At 46.4% G+C, this 22,294-nt stretch overlaps 1 protein-coding gene across 12 annotated transcripts in view; it reads right to left on the reverse strand.

The window, feature by feature from the left end:
• The window catches only part of FBXL16 (F-box and leucine rich repeat protein 16), a 219,578-nt gene that overhangs the window by 78,734 nt on the left and 118,550 nt on the right, over positions 1-22,294 (reverse strand). For all 12 annotated transcript variants that reach the window (XR_003093998.1, XR_003093997.1, XM_025203921.1 and 9 more), the window contains one exon: positions 10,191-10,307. The gene's annotated coding sequence lies outside the window, so the exon portion shown is untranslated. The remainder of the gene's footprint in view (positions 1-10,190; positions 10,308-22,294) is intronic.

Genomic DNA, 22,294 nt, shown 5'->3' on the forward strand with positions numbered 1-22,294 from the left:
TCTCAGGTTCCTCATCAGTGCCCCAGCTGGCTGACTGGTTTTAAGCAGGCTCCACCAGGAGGTTTGTTCAACCCACATGTTATGAAGTTTTTGTGACCTTTGGCTGTGCAAAAGAGAGGATCTATTTGGGGAACAGGGCACAATACAGAAACTGAAGAGATGTGGGTTCAAGTGCTGGCTCTGCCACAAGCACAGGGATCTTGAGCAAGCTAAATTGAACAAGCTAGCACTGTGACCAAAAGAGACTTGGGGGTCTTGATAGACCACAAGATGAACATGAGCCCCCAATGTGATGACATGGCCAGCAAAGCAAACCAAACTCTGACATGCATCCACCGATGCATCTCAAGCAAACCAGGGACGTCATCATCCTGCTTTAGTCGGCCTTAGTGAGGCCACAAGTGGAGTACGGCGTCCAGTTTTGGGCCCCTCACTTCAGAAAGGATGTGGATAAGCTCAAGAGAGTCCAGAGGAGAGCCACCCATATGATCAAAGGCCAAGAGAGCAAGCCTTACGAGGAGAGGCTGAGGGACATGGGACTCTTCAGCCTGGTGAAGAGAAGGCTCAGAGGGGACTAGGTGGGTGCATCAGGTTCTGGGAGAACAGTTGTTCACCAGAGCTCCCCAAGGGATAACTAAGTCTAATGGCCACAAACTTCTAGAAGGCTGATTCAGACTCAATATAAGGAAAAATTTCTTTACAGTCCGCATGTCCAAGGTCTGGAACAGACTCCCCCCAGAGGTGGTGCAAGCACCTACTCTGGACTCATTCAAAAGACATTTGGACGTCTATCTTGCTGGGATCATTTGATCCCTGCAGACTTCCTGCCTCTGGCAGGGGGGCTGGACTCAATGATCTCACGAGGTCCCTTCCAGCCCCTAATGTCTATGAAATCTATGAAATGCTACCATGATGACAGCCACAAGGAAAGATTATAAGTAGACAACAACAGGTCACTGCTGTACAGGTCCCATATCATGCTAAGCATACAGAAGTGTGACATGGATCCCCTGCTATGGGGGGGCCTCAGCTTTCCTTCCTTAGCCATCTTCTCTACCCAAAAATGCTTCAACCTGCTAGATGAAACCAGACACATGGCAGCAGGGCAGCCTTGCAAGCTGGCCAGCAAGAAGAAATTGAAAAGTGCAACCATCTGAAAGGCAAGCAATTCCGCTGTACCAACATTAAGCACACACAAGATGCATCACCATTAGGAGGAAGGGTTATGAAATGTTAATGAGGCACGTGAGATGTTTTTATGGAAATCCAGTATGATTTTAGAAAGATTAACTATCAGAAACTGGAGAGGAGCTCAGGGCCTGTGAATACTGCTGCATCGTCCCCTGGTCTGAGGGACCTGAGCAATTTACAGAATATTATCTCCCAGCTAACCCAAAAAGCAGAGGGTATTAATGGTGTTTCTTAATCAATACACATGATTAATAACTAGAGAAACAACTACAAACACTAGGCCTACATTGTGCTGTGGGTATGCAGGGATCCCAGGGGTGAGCTCAGAAGCTCATGTAAAGAGCTCTACTAACAGCAGGCACCATAACGGCTGGGGATGAGGACAGCTGACATGATATGGCTCAGAGTGGTTCTCACCAGAGGAGCTGAGAAGCAAATTTGGTACCTATTTTCTGGAGATGGGGAGTGGGAGAGCAGTGACACATCTCTGCCACTGCATGTTTCACTGCAGAGGCGTTTGAGGCCTCAACCAAACACATGCCAAAGGCTGCCCCCAGCTACCCTGGTAAGAACTGGACACCTTAGTATTCAGGCTGGGGAGCCAAAGGCAGTTGGACACAAAGCCATTTACTGAGGACCATTTTCTTAGCAACAGAAGCAGATATGCTTTATGGCCACCATGGGCCACTAGATAAGAGGAGCTTTGACTCTAATGATCTGATGTGACCCGGGAGACCAACTGAACTGAAGGGCCCAATGTGGCACACACTATGAGCAGGGCCCCAAAGTAAATGGGATTGCTTCTGGAAACAACTGCTATGCTCACACACACAGTTCTCTGCAGCAGTTCTCAGACCCAGGCACGCAGTGCTCCAATGAAGACAATGGGGCCTTGCAGGGGTGCAAGAGTCCCCAAGGATCCAGCTGCAAGGGCAGGACCCAATGCCCATCTCTGTATCAAAGACTGCCCTGACCTCATGGACAGCAGGGTTGCAAATAATTCTACCACTACAGTGCAATAAATAGCACAGTTTCAAAGCCCCAGTTCAGCAGCTGGTCGCACCTTCTGCCAGCTGGTTTAGTTCAAGTCTCAGCCATGCCTTTCAGAGCTCAAACAAACCACCCCATTATTTGGAATTTTCCTTCAGTACAAAAAGTTTGGGCACTTCTGCCCACAATCCTCCACAAAGGAAATCAAGAGGAAGTGCCCTTGCCCTTTCAATTCAGGCCATAAAGTTTCTCCAGTATCTCCCAGAAAGAACAATCTCTGCCAGGCTCCCCTTCTTGCTCAGCTGGGGTCCTTTTTAAATGTGCTCAGCTGGGAATCCACCAGGGATCTGATTCTGCCCCACTGGGCATGCTGCCAAGCAGCCTCTTGTGGATCCTTAAAGGGTTTCTGCTCTCTGTCACAATGTATAGCAGAGGGAGACAGAGGAAGGGATGTGCAGTGGGATAAAAATCCATAACACAGCCCTCCTTCCTGTCTGTACCTGGCACTCTGAGCTAAATCCCAGGCTCAGTGGGGCCAGCAGAAGATTTCCTACTGACTACTATGGGGCAGGCTTTTGCTCTAGTCACCAAAGAATATCATGAGCTTCTTGTTTGGAAAGTGGTGCTTATCAGGAGCGGGAAATTCGCACCTACAGGCTTTTGAAGGGCTGAGAGGTAGGAGGCACAGTGCCCTAAGGGAAGATGGAGGAGCAGGTGAGCAGGAGAGGAGACATGAGAGGGCACCAGTGATCCTCTTCTGCTACTAGCTCCATAGAGGCAATGGCAGGCAGTGCAAGTTAATGCAACCTGTAGGCTGTTAGCCTGAACTGTCTATGACTAAGAGAACCATGAACCATAGTCCCTGTGCCAGCCCTACTGCCACACATTCAAGCATTTGTCTGCCAGGGCTCGGAAGCAGGACCATCCTTCTCATGAGACTCAGGCAGGAATGGGGCTGAGATGTGCTACTGGGCCTGAAGCAGGATGTTTCTTCCATTGCAAATAGGCCTTGTAATCCCTAATTAGTTCTAACAGGCTCCAGTTAATTCTAAATTAATTCTAACAGCTGGAATAACCTATAACTTTTTACCACCTCACTTATTCTGCCCTTGGTTTCTGCAGTGGAAATAGTTCATACCCAATATATTTGGTGCATCTGATGCATTCACTCCACTTGTGTGTAAAAGCTTTGCTTCCTGCACTTAGTTAGCATCAGAAACTGACACCAACGACCAGGGGTGGGGGGCAGCAGTGGGGCACACAGCATCTCTTTGCGTGATGTCAACATGAAGTCATCCCCAGAAGCCATTAAGAGCATCCATAACCAGCAGATGAGGATGACTGGAGAATCTAAAAACTCACTAGTATTTAACAAAGGAAACGGCACATTTAGAAGAACTTCAAACCCATCAGACTTAAAGGGAAAGCTGTGTCCTTTTCATGCGTCTCATATCCCAATGACTACATTAAAAGACAAATAAGATGGCAGACAAGCAGTCAATGGCTAGGAAAGGCCCATGCCACGCCAAGTTGCTTGGGTAGCTTTATTCTGTTACTCATGGTGCATGAGCATGATGATAGTTTTTAGTTTCATAATCACAAATTACTTTTTCCCCTCCTTCCCCCTCTTCCAACACATCTCAAATGTCAAGTCCCTGCTCCAACACATGAAGGTGCGGGAACTTCTCAGTACAGTCCCTACAACCTCACTCATTCTCATGGACATAGCAATGCACCATTTCCCAGGACCATTCATGTAGGGGGTTGGGCCAGATGACCCCTGAAGTCCCTTCCAGCACTCTGAGTCCATGACTGGCTCTGGGTAATGGCCATGGCTCAATTATTCTCTCCATGAGACAGGAACAACACCACTGAGCCATCTCCCAGGGGACTAGAAAGTTGTGTTCCAAAAGGGGGGGTTGCACTGACAAAGCACTGTGGTGTGTGCCCCTGTATGGCCCTATTTGCCCCTCACTGGGCACATCTATATGAAACACTACTGCACAGTGATTACTGCACATTTATTTAGTACTTACATAATCAAGTATTAAATAAATGTGCAGTAACTGGAGTTACTGTGCAGTAGCCTAATAATACTGCATAGTAGCGTATTAGCACTGTTGGTGCTGTGACATGCTACTGTGCAGTATTATTCAGCTACTACACAGTTAGCATCTTGTGTAGACATGCACACTGACACCTTTTTTACCCTCCATCACAGGTATCTCTGGGCCTGCTCTACCCTTGTAGTAGCACCAACTTCCCTGTCCTGCAGGCCACTATGTGGTCTCTCTTGGAATGGCCTGCCCATTCTCCTGGGGGTGGAGAGCAGGCACCAAGAAATCAGGGATGCTTTCTGGTCCAGTCTCTGGAGTCAAAAAGAAGTTGCTTGTTCCCCTTGCACACAGAGGTAGTCTCCTGCTTCATTCTCATAAGGCCCTCCTTCTACCTCAGGCCCAGCAGCAATACTGATGGGTTGGCCCTGAATTGCAGAGCCTGGAAAATTTGCTGATGGAATAGGACATGGGCAGAGGGATGAGAGCGAGGGCAGGAGATCTGGGCCAGGTACTGATCTGCTTGCTGTGGGAGGTCCTGAGCAAGCCTACACAATTCCTGCCCACTGCTAAGAGAAGTTCCTTGTGCTGCAGCAGAGCCAATGTGGAGCATAGAGACTGCACCCTATTTTGCTGCAGTCAGGGCTGCACAGCTACCTCACCCTGCTTGGCACCTCCAGGGGCTGCTGTAGGATATATCCCCACACTGTCTGTCTGTCTAGATGCTTATACCACCTGGTGAAATCTATGCATCTTGGCATCTGCTTCAGTTCTAATCCCAAAGTGGGAGAGGCAAGTGAGAGGATTCAACACGCCAAGGACCGTGTGGGTCCCTTCAACTCATCCAACGTTCTGGCGTCTTGGAGGAAAAAACAAATCTCCTTTACCGGTTCATCTTTATGCAAATTACTGGCATCTAATTGGCCCTTGTGGTGCTCTCATTCCTGCAGTCACATGCAACCTCAGAGCACTTGAAAGCAAATGCAACTGCATCTCTCTCCTCAGTGCCTGCTTGTTTGATTCATTCCTTTGCATTTATTTAAAAAAAACAGTCCCTGTCTTCCTCCTCCCCAACCAGACACAAAAAACAGCAGAGCATGGAAGTGATCTGTCCACTGGAGCCCAATCACTATTGACCACACCGTGCCAAAGATAGACTGCACTGCAGATGACTTAGGCTCCCAGCTGTCGCCAAGGCAACCAGTGTCGCCTAGCAATGTCTGTCTCCCAGTAACCATGGTCTCCTAGCAATAGGATATTTTTCACAGCTCTGGATGAAGAGTTTTAGGTTATTTTTAGCCCTGCTTCATATCAATAAGCAGCTCCTTTCTCTGCTGGATGAGCTGCTCATTTGGGGGTAGAGTTTGGGAGCTGTTTGTTTTGGTGGGTTATTTTATTTAATTTCTTTCTTTCTTTTTTTTTTTTGCTAGACAAGGTAAAAATAACTGTTCTGATGGTGAGCTGTGCTCATGGCTTGTAGTCCAGCTGCACCAGCCTGGGAAGCTAAAGTCCACTTTCCCTGAACCGGCACTGAGAATCCATGGTGAGGAAAGAGGAGTACAATAAACGTGGGGTATTAAGACAGAGAACAAATCTGCAGCTCCTGAGGCTGCTGCTACAATGAAAATGGCAGCAGCTTGGAATTGAGATTGCTCAGGACAGAACCCAGATCCTCCTGCTCCAAGAGCCCTTGAAGAAGTATCTGAACTGTTTGCAGTGAAGGCCTCAGGAGACACAGGAGAGCAGTTCTGATCTCACCCAGTAGAGAGCACACTCACACCCCTTCTAGCCCAGTGGGGGCCAACCTTCATGGCAGGAATGACGCAAATTAACCCCACATCCTCTCCCAGTGCCACTCCGATCCCCTTCCCCTGCCCAATTGGCTGCTCTGCTTTCTGCCTGGTCTGCTGCTCTGCTTTCTGCTTCCTGCCCTATATTTCCTGTCTGATCTGCAGCTCTGCTTTCTGCTTCCTGCCCTACCTGCCTCTGTGCTGCCTGTCCCTTCTGCCACACAGAAAGGCTGCCTATGCCATTTGTGGCATGTGTACTGCAGGTTGACCTATTCCTATTAGTTGTCCTGTGAATGTGCCCATCTAAGTAGTAAGAGTAGGCAAAATGATGAGTGAAGCAGTGAGCACAAATTTTGGGTTAGATCAGAAAAGGGCATTCCAAAGGGGAAGCCTCTTGACCCTCCAGGTCCAAAGATCCGTTGGAAGAGCTATGCTGAAGGGGGCACTCTGACTCTTGCTGTGTAGGCTTCAGCAATAGCTGCCTTGAATAAAAGTATCATGACTGATGGAAACAAGCCTTAAATTCCCTGAGAATGAGAAAGGGCATTCTGAAGGGCTGGGCTAGGCTGGGTTATGGTGGGTGCAGTACAAGGCTCACCTCAGTTTGAGAACCTACTTCATCTGGGACTGCAGGATCCAAACTGAGAGCACAGCAGAAGCCATGAAGCAGCAAGCTCAGGACCCCCACAATAGTGGAGAGGAAGTGAGGTCACTCCTGCTCTCCCCAGGACCAACCCAGGCCAGGGCCATAGTGCACTAGCAGAGCCAGGAAGTGCCCAAACCGCCTACCAGAGGTCTAGATGAGATGGGAGCTCTAAGCCCTGAAAGCTGTGGCACTCCTACTGTTTCTGTTGCCTATGGAGAGGCACCAGTGGGCGATGGAGCCACAGAAGGGCTTTAAACAGAAACATCAGTGTACTCAAGGCCTTTGGGGTGCAAATAGGCATCAGAATAGACATGAGTTTAGAAGAAGACAGGGCTGAAGCCTCCTGAAGGCTGTGGTATGATATCAGATTTACACTGAAGTTACTGAAGGAAGGAGTTGGCCTACAGAAGCTGTATGCGATTGGCTACAAACATGAGGACTTCACAAAAAGTGCAGGCTGATGCGAGAGGAGCCCTTTGGGCAAGCTGGCTGGGAGCTCAGCCATGCCAAGCATGGCCTGAGTAACACTGGTGTGGGGAAGAGGCTGACAGTGCTAAGTACGAGTCGCTAAATAAAAGACAAGTCACACTTTGAGGCAGGATTCTTACAGGCTAAGAATAGCAGGGAAACAAGGTCAGGACTCTGATCAAAAAGGAAACAGAAGAGGATAGCAGCTGGAGGGATGGAACTGACAGTGATATGGGCAGAAGACTGGTTTTGTCTTCACTTGCTGATGCTTCACTTGCTTGCTCCACACTCGTGGCCAGCAAATACAGGTTTGGTAAAAACAAATGTGTTTATACAACCAAAAATCAACAGAACATATTTCCACATGTTTTTTTAAATGTGCCATTACTAACCCTGTGCTTATAATACATGATCTATGTGGTGCTATTGCTTGGACCAGGAGCCCACTGTGCTAGGCACTGTGCACAGGCAGTTGTAATGACAACAGTGACAAGGATGATGCTGATGATCAATTCATGCTCCCACCTAAACACTGCTTCACTGGGGACTGTAAAACGTAGACAAGTGAAGCTGACTTCCTTGATCCAGGATTGCTCCAGCACCTTTTGAAGTCAATTGCAAAGCTCCTACTGTAGGATGGAGTAAAAGGCTTACTGCATGATACAGCCCGTCAGATCTTCAGCAGGTGTAAATCGGTATCACTTCACTGACTTCTACACTGACTGAGGAATATGACTTGCAGCATGGAAAATGCTGTTTACCCAAACACAAAGCCTGTGTCCCACCGACCAGACTGGTCTGATATCAAATTAAAGAAAACAACAAACCTAGGAGCAGATCCACAGAGCCCAATTCTTCATGGATCTGCTTTGGGCAGCCATTCCCAACCAAGCAAAGCCAGTATACTGTAAAATGTGGCCATTCTGAATGACATCTGCCTCTGCCAATGCTCCTACTCATGACTCGCACATATTACTCTAAATTCTGACCTGCAGTACCCCTACTGTCCCTTCTCCTGAGGTCCCCACAAACAGCCCTGCCTTCAGTGCTGTTAATTCCAGTCCTAAGTGATTCCTGTGCTTTTTGTCCAGCTGTGTGCTGTACAGAAATGGTATCAGCAACAAACTCCCTTGCAACCAACTTAGCCCCGAGTTGCTGTTCTGGGTCTTTGAGATGAAGAGCAAATTGTTAGATCATCTGCAAATTGGATCCTTTGGCCTTTTATTTCTTTGAACAGCCTGGTTACTAACCTTCAAAACCATATTCTACACTGTTAGATTTGTCACAGCTTTTAAAATCTGCATTGGCCAGATACATTATCATCACAATGTTCCAGACAATGGCCTGACATTAGTTGTGGGTGGGGGCTGATTGTTGAAATGCAGTGACCAAGGTAAGTGTCTTCCAACAGGTTCATGGGAGAAAGTCATCAAGTCCTTGAGAAACTCAAATTCAAACAAATAAAATATGGGAAGAAAGGGAATTTTTAAAAAAATATCCCCCATCTATGTAGCATGTTTGAATTTTAACCAGGTTTGACCAACGCTAGGAAATTCAAAGTGAAAGATGGGGGTATTTTTTTAAATAAAGCAATCTTAAAAACAAAACTATTAAGCCAGGGTTTCTTAACCTTTTTTGACTCATGACACTCCTTGTTAGACCCAGGGCACTCCTCAGAAAATGCCAGCTCTTAGCTTTCACTCATTTCTTGTCTGAGGAAAAATAAGAGAGCAATTCTTCTGTTGCAAATAACTCAGAAAGCCCACAGCAGGTAAGCATGGTTTTGACACTATAGACTCCTACTTTAAATCTCTAGGTTTATTTGGGAATTATATGTAGGTGTTCACACACTTAACAGTGTTTATGTTGAGCAACATCCCATGGCACCCCTAAAAGGATATTGTGGCACCCTAGTTGAGAATCACTGTGGTAGACAGTTGTAACTTAGGGCAGCAGTTCTTAACTCCAAAAGATACTCAGATATTATGGTGACAAGTGACATCAGAAGATGGACAACATGCTGGATTTGATTCTTCTTTCACATCAGGTTCACATGGGTATAACTCACTTTGGGGCAGCCTATGTGAGCACAGAATCAGCTGTAGTCATGATTTGCCCTGGTAGAAATTGTTCAGTTGGTAGAAATTACTGTTCCCCTGAAGGTTGGTGGCTCCAACGCAGGACTCCAGAGGTCTAGAAAACTGGCCATTCTAGATAAACTGGCTTGGGAGCCAAATCTGTCAAGGTATCTAGGCACTTAAATGCAGCATCCAGAGGAAACTACAGCCTGGTGCCTAGCTCCCCCTGGATTTCACTGGGACTTCACTGCCCAAACTAATAAGGCACTTCTGAAAACCCCCACTAGAGTCTATCACACCTTTAGGTACCTAAATACCTTTTGAAAGTAGGCCCATTATCCACATAGCAGTGAGCCCTGCCTAGGCTCTGGGTCTCTGCAGAATCACTCTGGGCTTACGATACTTTAGTCAACTTCATGTTTTCAGCTGATAAATTCAAATCATCATATATATAGTCCAATGTGTATTCAAGGGCCACATTCTAAGGGGGTGCATGGGTCAGGAAATGATGTCCAATCCCTTAGAAAGGGCCTGATTCTTCTCTTATATGCAATGATGTAAATCAGAAGTAACTCCCTTGAGAGCTGCATGAGTGTAGAGTGGTAGTGAGAGCAGAATCAGGCCATAACTTAACTCCCTGAGACCTACTTGCACCTATTCTGTCAACTGTGCAATGAGACCCAGCTACTCTAGCTAACCTATCAATGGCCAATTCTCCTTTGCTGCAGTTTCACCCTGATGTAATGCCACTGAGGGTTCAGAGTCTCCTGATATACAGTGGGGTAAGTGGAAGAAGAAATCCCAAAGCAGCATGACGTTGAAGTGGCCCATATGCTACATGAAGGTATCTCTTCTGGTTCTTGGCTACACCACTTTCACAAGTCCTACTTTTTGCCCTTCCAGCTGAGCAGACATAAGCAAGTCTATGGGAATCTAGCCCCAGGGGGATGGGATCCAACTCTGATGTCCTTACCTGTCACCTCCAACTTTGATCCTGAAGCTCCTCCATAGAGACCAACAGCTCCATGGGTTCCATCTCATCTGCTCCACTCTTCCACTGCTGAGCCTAGAGGGGATGATGGCAACAGGTCTGCAAGTAAAAGGGGTAGAAGAGTTAAGAAGCAGAAGAAAACAGGGGCACTTCAATGCTCCAATCCTGATCTTTCCCAGCAACCCTCCCTCCACTGCCTGCCACCAGCCCACCTCAGCACAGCAGCTCCTTCTCTGCAGTTTTTATACCAATGTGATACTCTGAGGGCTGCATGCGGCATGCAAGGTGAACAAACAGAAGGAAATGCCACATTTTCATGTGAAAGGCTGCATGGTCTGAGGTCCCCACAACAGAAGAGCAAGGGGTGCATTACCTCAAGCTTCAGGCAGGGGAATATGGGAGTTCAGGTTGTTTTTGAAAGGGGCATGGCTCCATCTTACTACTGGTAGCTCATGGGGCCCTTCTGAACAATGCTGGTAATTGCAGAGAAATGGGCCGGAGCTGCAGAAATTACACTAAGGTTTCATATATCACAGCATTCTTTGAAGCCCATCTTGTGGGCCAATCCTGGAGCCAGTAGAAGTTTGCCAGAGTCAAACTGGAAGAGAATAGGGAGAGGGAACTAGCATCCTCTTTCACCTCAGCACAGCTCCAGACACAAGAACAGTCATTGCATGTCCTCCCAGGTACAGCCCACCAACAACTGAAGACATTACATTGCCCCTCCACTCGCCCAAGTCACCTCACTTCCCTGAGCTTGGCCAATATTATATAGTGCCACACCATGCCTGATGTACATGCTGCAGCCTCTAAACCTCCAGGGCAGCCCTTAGCAGCCCCTGGTAGATGCTGCAAGTCTGGGTCCTAGCAGTGGAAAGCCCACACAGCATTCCCTGCAGCTGTCTAGACTGTGCAGCTGATGCCCTGCCCCCAGGCTGGGTAGCACGCAGGTTGCTGCCTCCTGAGAAGACAAGCCAGAGTCCCAGCCAAACACTCAATCCAATTAAGGCAAACAGGCCAGGCAGCTGGCATTCTTTTAATTAAAGAAATGTACTTGATGGAATGTTCAGCCTATCAGGCTTCACATTATGTACCACCCTCGTGCGCCACGCAGCACACGGCACACAACACCCCCTTGGCAGCATTCTCAGCACAGCCCGGCCCAGACTTCTCCACTTCCTCAAGCAAAAGCTTCCTTCCACCACTGGGGGCCTATCCTGCCCCTGCATTACACCACAGGGGCCCAGCACTTCCCTGGTATCAGACCCACACTCCAGCTACTCAGGCAGCCTGTTGCTGACACTGGCCAGCACTAACTACTTCAGATAAGAGGTACCAGAAACCCTTCCAGCAGGAGGATCTGTTCCCAAAAACATTTCCTCCAGACCCCTGAGAGCAAGAGGCTGGCTCCTGGCCTGAAGCAGGTGGTGCTGTGTGTCTCTGAACACTCCATCCATCCCTATAGATCCACCCCTGTACACTGAGGAGAAACACAATGAATAAGGCCATGGATCTGTGTTATGCAGGGGCCAGATCCTGAGGTCCCAATGCAGTCAAACCTCTTTGGACCTCTCCTTTGGATCCCAGGATCAGGCCCTTTGGGATGACTGAGGGACCGGACTCTGATAACACAAATAATGTTCAAAGCTGCCTTACTAGCCTCAGTGACATGAAACAAACTGGGTTGTGGGCTGGCTGAAAGCATGTGCATCTTGCTGCTTCTGATCTATGCCTCAGAGCCTGAGGCCTGTGTGCTCAGTCAAGTGGCAAATGGCAGGATTTTTTCAGTTGATTCCTTTTTGAATGGCTACTGGAGCTATTAATCCCTTCCTCCCTCCATTCCTACTCCAGAAGGCTGTTCATGTTGCCTGTGTTGCTGCTGTCATATACTAGGGAAAATGGAGAGGAACTTCCATCCCTGGGATGCTACTGTCAGGAAAGGAGAACAGCAGACTGACCCCAAAGCTGGGGTGTCTCCCTTCCTCTCCTGCCTCATGCCTGCAGGCAGCAGGACTTTACCAGGCCATGAGGAGTGATTCTAGGTGTTCTGGCCATCACATATGGTTTCTGTGACCTCTCTAGTTCTTTCTACTCTGTTTGGCTTGGGGTGTAAAAGAATCTATGGCCAACCTCCCTCAGACACCACCTGGCCTTTGAGGAGGTCTTTTACTCTTTTACTAATCACCCTGTTTCATTTACCCTTTTCCCTCAAGCTGAGGCGTCATCTCAGAAGGCCTTTCAGGGCCTACACCAGCTATTTTTTTATACTATGTGGGTGCCTGCTGCAGCTTCTTACGTTTGTTGCCTTGCAATGAAATTCCACCATGGAGCATCATAATGTATCCCAGGAACAAAGGCCCCTGATGGAAAGGGACCTGCATCTTGAATGCTGGGGCCCCTCAGCTCCACCCAGGCAGTCCCCAGTGTAGGGTGTACTTCAGCCTCAGCTAGGATCTCAAACTCCACCAACACTGCGTCCCCTTGAAATAGGGATCCCCATTTCATGGGAGAAAAGATCCTGGAGTTCCTCTTGATTTATACCAGGGTGAGTGCAAGGGGAGTCGGGCCCCAAGAACCAGGATTTTCTTGACTTAAGTAAGCATCAACATGAAATGCTCAAGGCTGAAGTAATTAAGGCCATGTGAAATCAGCTATTCAGTGCTGGAATCAAACCCAAACACCAGCTTAGCGGGTCTGCCGGGCACCAAAACATCCTATCAAGAGAAGCTATGGCACCATGACGGAGAAAATATTGTAGCATTTGTTGTAACTTTCCTCTTAAATTGATTTTGTGATTAAGATCAAAATGCATGGGGCACAGCAGCTATTAGATGGCACATCTCTACCAAGGAGATGATTATTATAACAAATGCTAACTTGGAAATACATTATCTCCCACTTTAAAGGGTGCAATTTCATTCTGAGTGCTCTCTGACTAAAATACATACTGACGCGTGCTATGAATATGTAACATTAGTCATGAGATGGAGTAGAACAATAACAGGGGCCATGTCGTGTCCCCTTTGCTCTTTGATGCAGGGGCTGCAGAAAAGGGAGGGAAAGCTGCCTCTTCAGCCCAAGTTCTGGCCAAGGGAGGGGGAAGCAAGAGAGGATGGTTGAGCTCAGACCAGTAACCAGACTCTCCCTCTAACACAAGTCCCAGCCTTAGCACTCACATTTCATGATGGACGAATTGCATGGGAGACAAAAAAGGCACTCCTAAATTTTTCAATAAATATCTCCAGCAGTTGGCTGTGCTACCTCAGGACTGTGGTCAATTCTCCAGAATTTGGAGTCCTTCAATCAAGACTGGATTTTTCTTAAACAAGCAAAAGAATGCAGGACCGAAAGGGGCCTCCTAGGTCACTGAGCTTGTCCCCTGCAGTCACAGACAATCGTTGCTTAAGTAATTCTCACAATCACAACTTCAAACCCTCACATAAAACTGCAAGATACAAAATCAGAAATTGTGCCCCAGACTACAGAGAAATCAAACCCCACACAGTCCATACTAAACCCAGCTGCAGGAAAAATTCCTTCCTGACCCCATGAGACAATTGGTACAACCCTGCATGGAAGATCATGACCCTCTAGCCAGGAACCTCTGGGTTTTCGAAGTGGAGGCAGGGGCATCAACCTACTGCATTTGATGCCTGGCTGGACACTGCACTGGGCTGTATATCCAGAAGGCCACATTAAGGAAGCATAATGGTTCTGTCTGGCCTAAGAGATCTGCGGATCCCCTTCCCTCCCCAGATCCAGTCCAATCCTCTCCAGCTGTGCCTACACTGCAGTAGCAGAGGACTCATTCTAGCTACCAAGGCAAAGAGCTTTGCCTACCCTTTCTTACTCCAGGCATGTCAGTTCCAAAGAGAAGTGCTGAGGATACCCTTAGGGGCATACCTGGCACTGCACTCAAGACCAAGACCTGAGTTTCAAGCCTGCTTAAGAATGGGGTGTTGGGCATATCCAATGCATTCTCCCACCTCCTTTCTGGGCTTTATGTGCACACAGCAGGGGCCTATTGCCCTGGCAGCATGATGTAGGTATGCCTCCATGCTACCTCCTTGAGCTTGGAGTTTTGTGCTGGGGTTAGATGCTGATTTCACCCATCCAAAGGAGGATGGTCTGCTGGGGAGATCTTTGTGCCTCAGATCCCTATCTGTAAAACAGGGATAACAGCACTTCCCTCCCTTCCAGAGTGTTGGGTGGATAAACACAGCAAGGCTGTTGAGGTGTTGAGACATTACAGCAGTGAGGTTACATAAATCCCTAAAATACTGGTATATGGGAGGGTTAGGACAGTGATCTTGGAACTGGGATCTGAAAATCTGGGACAATGTAACTGATCTGTACAATCTCTCTAGGGATCTCAAAACATTTGCTTGGAACAACCACCCCCACGCAGTGGCGTAGGAAGCAGTGGTATCTTCTGTCTAGCTTTTGTCTTCTTGTGGGTTCCTCTCTCTGGGAGGGAGTGATCTAGCCAGGGTTTGCAATGTTAATTCAGAGAGATGTATGCAGTCCATGGGGTTGCTGTGCAGTGATTCATTCTGGAAGCATCCCAGCACCATCTTTAGCATAGATACCAGCCTCAGCATTCATATTTCACTATGGGAAAATTAAACAGGAGACAAAAAAGCTCCCCTTCATTTTTCAGTAAAAATCTCCATGCAGATGCCTTCAGAGGAACTCAACAGCCTCTCTGCTAGGGCATTCCTTTGTAGGGATCAGAAAACACCTGTACAGTTACTGCAAAAGTCACTGGGGTCTACCGTTGTACACAGCTGAAGGACCAGGCACTGCAGAGCACTGATAAACATCCCCAAGAGCACTTTAGCTGAAAATTATAGGAAAAATCAATTGGGAGGAAAAAATTAGGTGGAAAAGCATGAATGAAAATTGGGAGTTCTTTAAGAAGAGACAATTAAATGACTCCATTATCAAGAAAAAGGACAAGACTGATTCAGTGAAGTGAAAGTAAGAATTAGGTTAAAATTGATATAAGAGGAATAGATAGCTACAATTTTTCATTCGTATTGATGAAGTGCTGAAAAGTGAGAAGGAAAATGGAAGATGTAGGAGTAAAATCCATAGCTGACAGGACTAAGGACAATAAGAACAAGGGTTTTTTAAAGGATATTAGGAACAAAAGAAAACCTAGCAGGGGTATTACTCCTATTACTTGGATGAGATAGTAAAATGTTAATGACACAGAACAGGCAGAGGTATTCAAGAACTATTTTCATATTGCATTTGGAAAGAAGCAGAATGATGTGGTTATGTCATATGAAAAAGATCTTCCCAATGCATCTGTAACTGAGGAGAAATATAGAAAACAACTACTAGGAATACAAAAATGAAATTAAAGGCCCAGATAAAATGGACCCAAGAGGAGCTGGTTTAGGAGATCTCTGCTATTCAATAAATCATGGAATAGCAAGAAAATTACAGAAAAATTGAGTGCTAATGTTGTATCAATATTCAGACACGGTGAGTAGGATAACTCAAATAACTGTAGGCCAGTCAACCTGATACTAATCCTGGGCAAAATAATGGGAAAGCCAATACAGGTTCCAAGTGATAAAGAATTAAAGGGCAGAATATAATTTGTGTCAGTTAACACAGTTATATGGAAAATGGGTCTCATATCATAAGACAAACCTGAATTCTTCCTTTAATGAAATTATGAGTTTGGCTGATACATGGTAATTGTGTAGATGCAACAGGTTTCTGTAAGGTATTTGATTTAGTACCAAGTGACATTCAGATTAAAAATACTTGACTTAGACAATATTAGTACAGTACACACATTCAATGGATTAAGTAGCAGCTGTAAATGAGGAATCATTATTGATGGTTTTAGGAGTGATCCACAGGGATTCAACGTTTTCTTTAATGATCTGAAAGAAAATCTCCAATCCCTTTGTGCATGGCACGAAGACTTGTCAAATGGAAAATAATGAGGAGAATATGGAGATCTTGAGAATATGGGTCCATTTGAGCAAAATGCATGTTTAATACAGCCAAATGCAAAGATATACATCTAGAAGCAAAGAGTGCAGTTCACAGCTACAGACCGGGGACTGTACCCTGTAATGCTGTGATGCTAGGGATCATATTGGACAACCAACTCCACATGAGCATAACGAACTGTTATGTTGTGACAAAAAATGCTAATGCAATCTACATCTAATGATGTCTACACATGGGAGTGGTAAGCAATAGGGACATTATTTTACTGTTGTATGAGGCACTGGTGAGAACCATCTTGGAATACTGCATCCAATATTGGTATCTACATTATAGAATTGATGTTGAAAAGTTGGAAAGGGTGCAGAAAAGAGCTCTACAATTAGTTTGGGGCTGGAGAAAATGTCACAGAGAGACTGAAAAAGCTTGACTTGTCAGCTTATCAAGAAGGGGAGTAAGAGGTGACTTGGTTGGTGTCCAAATATGTTTCTGGGGAGACAATATTTGGTACCAATAGGTTCCTTAATCTCGTGAAGAAAGGTGTGTAACAAAAACCAATAGGGTTGAAGTCTAAACCAGACAAATTTAAATGAGAACTTTTAAATGTGAGGTGATTACAGAGAGGATAATAGAGAATCATAGAGAAGTAGGGCTGGAAGGGACCTCCAGAGGTCATCTAGTCCAACCACTAGATCCTGGGGCAGGATCATCAGATTAACCACTGAAATAAGATACCTAGAGAAGTGGTAGAATCTCCACCACTTAGTATCCAATAAAACAAGTAACTGGGCTCCACAAAATTATTACAAGGTAAAAGTGGATGACCTGTGATATACGCAGAATGAGATCACTTGTTCTAATGCTCCTGTGCCTTAAACTCTGCATCTTTGAACCAGCCTCCAGGAAATAGCAATGTCTCTAAGACAGCTGAGCTTCTCCCTGATTTAAATACAATTCAAAGATTCTGCAGGTCCTTGCACTCATATTTTTGTGCACATTATTTGCCTTTGAGATTATGAATGAATCTTGACAAAGGAGTGGGGTTTGTTAGTCTCTCATCTCCACCACCTCTGAACAATATCATAAAATCTTGCAGCAGGAGCTGTAACTCAGCCATGCTGTACAGCTATTCATCTCCACAGTGCTGTTCTTATCCCAGCACAAAACGTTCATTTGATTAGGCTAACCCAAAGAGATCATCTGTGGAATATCTGATTAGGGAAACAAACAGCTCTCAATTCACAGAGGATCTAATTCTGGAGTCCTTTACACAAGCAAAGCTCTTATCAAAGCCAACGGGCCAAATTTTGAGATTGCTGCTCAGTTGCAACTCCTTCTTACTCAGGCAAGCTCCTACTGAAGTTCTGGGAGGTTTTGCCTACACAAGGACTTCAGGACTTTCCCCTTGTTGACACTGAGCATACAGCAATTGCCTCAGACAAGTGCACTAGCTAAGTTCTCATTCTACAACATCCTAACCCAATTGAGCTTCATCCTGCTACTCCCAGAAGCTGAGTGTATCAACCTGAGGACCCAGCAAGAGACAAGATCAGCAGCCAGCCTTGCTCTGAGATGGGAGATACTGATCAGCTTTCTGATGGTTCCTTGCAAGCCCATTAAATAACTGAGCAGTTTCCTGGGTGGTGGAGACCAGTGGATAGTCATCAGACCACAGGCACATGGAGAGAGTCCATCTGAGTGGTAAGCCCTTCTGTGCAGTGTGAAACCAAAATAAACAGGGGGCATCCCATTGGTATTCCTGACCAGACACCTACAGGCATGCAGAGGTAAAGGACAGAGGGCACAACATAAAAATCCTGCTGCAAGCAGCTAAAGAAAAAGGAGGGATCCTACATCACTCCAGAACCAAATTAGACCACCAACTACAGAGGTCAGAGCTATAGGCCTGACTCCACCTCTAATGGGCACCACTTTATCTCATGTGGGGCTGTCTGAAATCCAGCTGTAAATCTATTTCAGGACAAGCAGTAAGGAAAGGGTGTGTGGATTCTCTCCTGTAAGAAGTCTCCTATCACATGTCTTTCTGCACTGCTAAAAAGCAGCAGGGCCAGTGCACCCTAAGCCTTTGGAGCTGGCTTTGTAAAACATGTGGTTCCCAACCGTGCATGCAAGTTGGGCTGAGCATTTAGGAAGGGGGGATGGCCATGTATGAGTGCTTAGGATACACCCCAAATTTAACCAGCTCATTTTACCCACATGAGCAAAAGGGCAGGAGACTGGTCTGCCTCCCCTCCTGCTGCAGAAGTGGAGCCTGGTTCTCTGGCTCTGTTCTCCCAAGTTCTCCCTGTCACTTTGGTTTGACTCAGCAAGGTGCTAGAATCTTAGGTGTTTACACAAAATAAAAGATCAGAGTCTGTTTCTTACTTCTAGCTCTCGTGCTGAAGCCTAGTGGGGCCTCCAACCAGCTATGTGTATATCGCTACTAAAGCTGGCAGCCCCAGGGCAAGAATCTCTTCTATTTAAAAACTTTAGAGACACTTTCAACAAATGGCAGCCAAAGGTCTGTGGCCAGGCCTGGCAGGACAGTGGGTCAATCAGCAGTGCCAGCTCTTGCCATCTGACCTTAAGTCATACAGTATTTTCAGTACTCAACATCCTAGCTGCTGAAATTAAGTGCTTGCAAGAGAATATCAGTGTACACTTTTAAATAAATATGTTTCTAGCCCTCTGGGTTCCAAAGAAACATCTGAAAAGCAACAAATGGGCTCCCAGGAACCAGAAAGGAAAAAGGACCAAGTTCAAGATCAGGTATTTTTAAAGCAATCATATAATATTTTTTTGGATCCTGGTCCATGATGTTGGCACATTTTTGTGTGGCAATATGTGTAATGCCCAGAAACTATGGTCTTGTCAAAGATACACTCTGACACTCAGCAACTGGTGTCAGCACGTGGGGTATTGCCCATCCAAACATAGAAGGCCATTTGAACTTGCCAAGGAATCCCAGAAACCACTGCTCACTGGATCAGTACCGCTAAGATCTATTCACCTCAAGGGTATGCAGTTCATTCCTCTCTCACATAATACAAACAAGATCAGCCAAGCCTACAACTCAGCAATAGCTTCAGCATCGCTGAGCAAGCACATTACACTCACACCCTCATTCCAAACAAAATCAAGGTCCACTCTAAGAAAAAAATAGGTGCTATATCATATAGGGGGAAAAACAGCTTCTGCCCTAATGGGTTACAATCTAGATGGACAAAGGAAGGACTATTATGCCCATTTTACAGACAGGACAGGGAGGGACACATATAAATCACAGTGGGAGTCTATGGCAGAGCCAGGACCAAATGGCAGCTCTCTTGCACTGTGGTCCAATGCCTTCACCATCCATGTTTAATTTAAACAACCTATGCATGGCCCAGAAAAAATCCCTGGTGCACCCACAATACTAATTCATGCCAGGCTAATAAGCGGCTCAGCTCATAAATGCATCGTGAACAGTTCTTGTTGTAGGAGTTGTTTTTAGCTCTCACTTGTCAATGCAATAGACCTGACATGTTAATCTATGCTACACCTGGGGGCTGTGGAGATGGCAGTCAGGCGCTTTCTGCCTATATTTAGCCCTGGTATCCTGGAGATCCATTTGCCTTGCATTCAAAATCCTTCCTTGTAGCAAAAAAGCGTTTGCCATCCCCCCTGAGGTAGCTGTAATAATACTAATAAATAACAATATTAATTCCCAGATTGAATCATCATCCAAATTAGGTTTAAACAGAACTGGGTCCACAATGAACATTCTGAGCCCAAGATCCACAGGCAATGAGTGTGGTTCCCTCCAGCTCTGTTAAAGAACAGGATCCAGCTTGCATAACAGAACAGGTGAAGTCCATAGGCAGATCCAGTGGTCTACAACCCCAAAGCTGCCTAAACCTGCCTCCAGGTCCTTTCAGTAGGACCTGGAACCGGATGAATACTGTAATGGAGGCAAATATTTTTCAAGTACCAAGAGGAGACCTCCAATATCTGTGAAGCAAGCAGCCACCCCCTCCCCAGTCAGTTGGATGTGTATAGACCAGGGTGTAGTGCTGTGTTATGATGTGAACAAGAAGACAAGAAGGGGCTGTTTTCAGCCATAATGAGATTTTCAAAACTACCTGAAGATCTACATTTTTACAGTGAATTAGGAACCTAAAGAAGAGATTGGTGCCCGGCCTTCGAAAATCCCTCCAGCCACCAATCTCCATGGAACATATGTTCCTATGTCACATTGGGCCAGATTTTTAAAGGTATTTAGGTGCCTACAGATGCAGACTGGCACTTCTGAAATTCCCATTAGGCACCCCTCAGCATCTTAAGGCACCTAAGTACCTTTAAAATTCTGGCCCAAAGTGACACAGAAAGACAAGTCCCCAGACTCTGATATGCTGAGAAATTCCACCTCTAATGAGAGAGAAGCATAGGATCTATTTGTGTGCAGTAGCACTCTTGGATCTCCTCTGAATGTCTGACAACCTCTCATGAGTGATGCAGCCAATACATCTCATAATTAAACACACGTACCAGCCCCTACCCCAACAATCTGATCTCAGCAAAACCCCAGAACATTTTTCCCAGGCACCTGCCACAAAATTCCACCCCTGGAAGTAAGAATCCATCTTTTTGCCCTGCCAGTCTGGCTGGAGAATGGAGTTATTGTCACAAGGAACACAATTTCAGAGAGACATACCTATTTTTGCCAAGTGTTGTAGCACAACACAGGAACAGCTGGTAGAAATTGGGCCAATCTAGAATTCACATGGCCCAAATTATTCATTCAAGTTTGCAAATATTCACCCTATCAGCACCCACAACGTCATACAATTATAGAATCATAGAAAGTTAGGGTTGGAAGGGACCTCAGGAGGTCATCTAGTCCAAACCCCTGCTCAAAGTAGGACTGGCCCCAACTAGATCATCCCAGCCAAAGCTTGGTTTAGCTGGGTTTTGAAAACCCTCAAGGTTAGAGCCTTTACCACCTCTCTGGGTAACCTGTTTCAGTTTTTTACTACCTTCCTAGTCAGAAAATTCTTCCTAATATCTAACCTAAATGCCCCTTGCTGCAATTTGAAACCATTGCTCCTTGTTCTGTCATCTGCCGCCACTGAAAACAGTCTAGTTCCATCCTCTTTGGAACCACCCTTCAGATAGTTGAAGACTCCTATTAAGTCTCCCCTTAGTCTCCCCTTCTCTAGACTAAATAAGCCCAGTTCCCCCGTCTTTCTTCATAAGTTATGTCTCCCAGCCTCCGAACCATTTTTTTCGCCCTCCACTGGACTCTCTCCAATTTGTTCCGCCCCCCGACCCATTTTTTCCGCCCTCCACTGGACTCTCTCCAATTTGTTCACATCCTTTCTGTAGTGGGGAGCCCAAAACTGAACACAGTACTCCAGATGTAGCCTCACCAGTGCTGAATAGAGGGGAATAATTACTTCCTTTGACCTACTGGCAACACACCTACCAATGCAGCCCAGTTAGCCTTCTTGGCAACAAGGGCACACTGCTGGCACATATTCAAATTATTGTCCACTGTAACCCCCAGGTCCTTTTCTGCAGAGCTGCTGCCCAGCAAGTCAGCCCGCAGTCTGTACGGATGCATGGGATTGTTCTGTCCTAAATGCAGGACTCTGCACTTGTCTTTATTGAACTACCCAGACATTTGCTGGGAGGAGCAGACAGCCAGGTCTGACCGCTCACATAGGTTCCTGGCTGTATTACAGGACCTTCACCTTATCTAGGAAGTGCACAGCCCCACTAGGGGTAACGCCTTGCTGGACCTGGTCCTGGCCACAGGGGATGACCTAGTGAGGGGCCTGCAGGTCCTTGACCACCTGGGCAATAGTGATCATCACCTGCTGGATTTCATTATCCAACGCAGGGCGTCTAGGGCTCACACCAAGGCTAAAGCCCTTGACTTCAGAAGGGCCAACTTCAATGAGCTTAGGAGACTAGTGGAGGAGGCACTAAGGGCCCAGAAGGTAGAGGAGATGGGAGTCCACGAGGGATGGTCGTACCTTAAAGGGGCGATCTTCCAGGCCCAAAGGATAACGGTCCCTGAGAGAAGCAAGGCGGGTAAAAGTGCTCAGAAACCCCCTTGGCTCAGCACAGGC

Source organism: Alligator sinensis, unplaced genomic scaffold (assembly GCF_000455745.1).
Source record: "Alligator sinensis unplaced genomic scaffold, ASM45574v1 scaffold404_1, whole genome shotgun sequence".
NCBI lineage: Eukaryota > Metazoa > Chordata > Crocodylia > Alligatoridae > Alligator > Alligator sinensis.